At 39.4% G+C, this 1,697-nt stretch overlaps 1 long non-coding RNA gene across 1 annotated transcript in view; it reads right to left on the reverse strand.

The window, feature by feature from the left end:
* Nucleotides 1-666, reverse strand: part of LOC114600489 (uncharacterized) — a 20,788-nt gene extending 20,122 nt beyond the window's left edge. Inside the window, exon 1 of the long non-coding RNA XR_003707564.2 lies at nt 575-666. This is a non-coding gene — a long non-coding RNA (uncharacterized LOC114600489). The remainder of the gene's footprint in view (nt 1-574) is intronic.
* Nucleotides 667-1,697: the final 1,031 nt, after the last annotated feature.

Consider the following 1,697-nt stretch of genomic DNA (forward strand, 5'->3'; position numbering starts at 1 on the left):
AGGAATGGCAAAATTATATTCCTTTACCTTGCACCTTTATATAAAATAGAGGTAGATTTCTGCACACAAAAATATCAGCTTTGTCACTGTAGTTTTGTAATCATTGTTAGAATAGCCACTTCAGTTTAACAAAACACAAATGTATAGCAGGGGCCCCCAAATTCCCCCACCTGCTTAACATAATGAAATCTTTCTGCAGCATATTCCAGAAACCTCAACACTGAGATATCCCCGCTCCCCATAATGCAGATCTCCATCCAAAGCAATGCACCTATCTTTCCCTCTCCCATGTATATTATACAGATAGCTTCCGCATGACTATAGCATTAAAAAAACACAACTCCAGGCCTCTGTGCATTTTTATAGAAGGGAAAATGCCTCCAGCTCCGTCTCTGATATTGAGCATATTCACAGCGAAAATGGGAAATGCAGTTTCTAAAATCTCTACAGACATTTATACAGCTGTATTCATTTTATTTCATATCAACATGCTTTTTGGAAGGGATAGAATTGTTATCACAAATGCAAACATATCTTAAGTTTCAAGACCAACACCAAAGAAATGTGTACTTACAAAATTTGTGATAAAACAGGGTGGGTTTTTTCCTCCTTTCGAAATTCACCTCTCCCCCCCCCCCTCAACACACATATATAGTGCTGCACATCATAGCTTCTCACACTCCCTTTTGCAATGTGATTTTTAAAAGAGATACCTGTTTTGCTCATTTTTATCATCGCAAGAGCGTACCTGATCTTTCTGACTACAAAGTTTCCAAGCATCTGCAAGGTCCCTTTCAAGCTGTGTTATCTGCTGTTCTAGCTGAGCAAGTACCATTTTGTGTTCCTGCTAGCAAGCTATTACATTCAGATGCAACAGCTGCAAAGGGATTTCCTAGATGTCCTATCTCAAGAACAGGTTTCCTTTGGTTGGGAGGTATATTAGCAGTTTCAGGGTTTTGTTCCTATAGATTCCAGTTCCTCTTCTTCCACTTGAGAAGCAGTATACGTACTTAGTTTATTTATTTTCCTCCCAAGCAAATTCTCTCTCTCTCTCTTTCTCTTTCTCTCTCTCTCTCTCTCTCTCTCTTGCATCTATAGGTACAGAAACTGTAGTGGATTATACTCCATTTTGTCAACTGTCAAATAAGAAACATGACTGGCAATGAATCTCATTAAGTTGAACAAACGAGCATTACCTATCATGAGGCATAATTTTCCACACATAAAAAGTTCCTTGCAACTTGGATTCCAGAAATATATAGGCTTTGCATACTGGGCAGGGGACACTTCTGCTGAATTTTTTGGGGCAGGGGGAGTCAATCACATACTGGGAAGTTCAGGTTGTCCAATTAGAGTTGACTTAATGGTCAACAAACCCACTTCCCTGAAAGATCAGGATTTTTACAAAAAGGAAAGTGAAAGGAAAAGGAACTGGAAAGTGCAGAATAACACTTGCATCAGATACGAATGAATTCTTAATAAACAGCCATCATCTTACCTCCCCACACACAAATTTGGATAAATCCTCAATGAACAGGTCATCAGGAAGTGACCTGGGAAAGGGCACTGGTAAATCCATCTGTCTTGGAAAAGAAAGCACTAGGTCAATTCAGATGTGATGCTCAAGTTCTGTGATATTTCAACTTTAAAGCAGTCATGGGGGAGGGCTCCAATTTAGTGGAGTGGTTGGTTTAACC

Source organism: Podarcis muralis, chromosome 8, assembly GCF_964188315.1.
Source record: "Podarcis muralis chromosome 8, rPodMur119.hap1.1, whole genome shotgun sequence".
Classification (NCBI taxonomy): Eukaryota; Metazoa; Chordata; class Lepidosauria; order Squamata; family Lacertidae; genus Podarcis; species Podarcis muralis.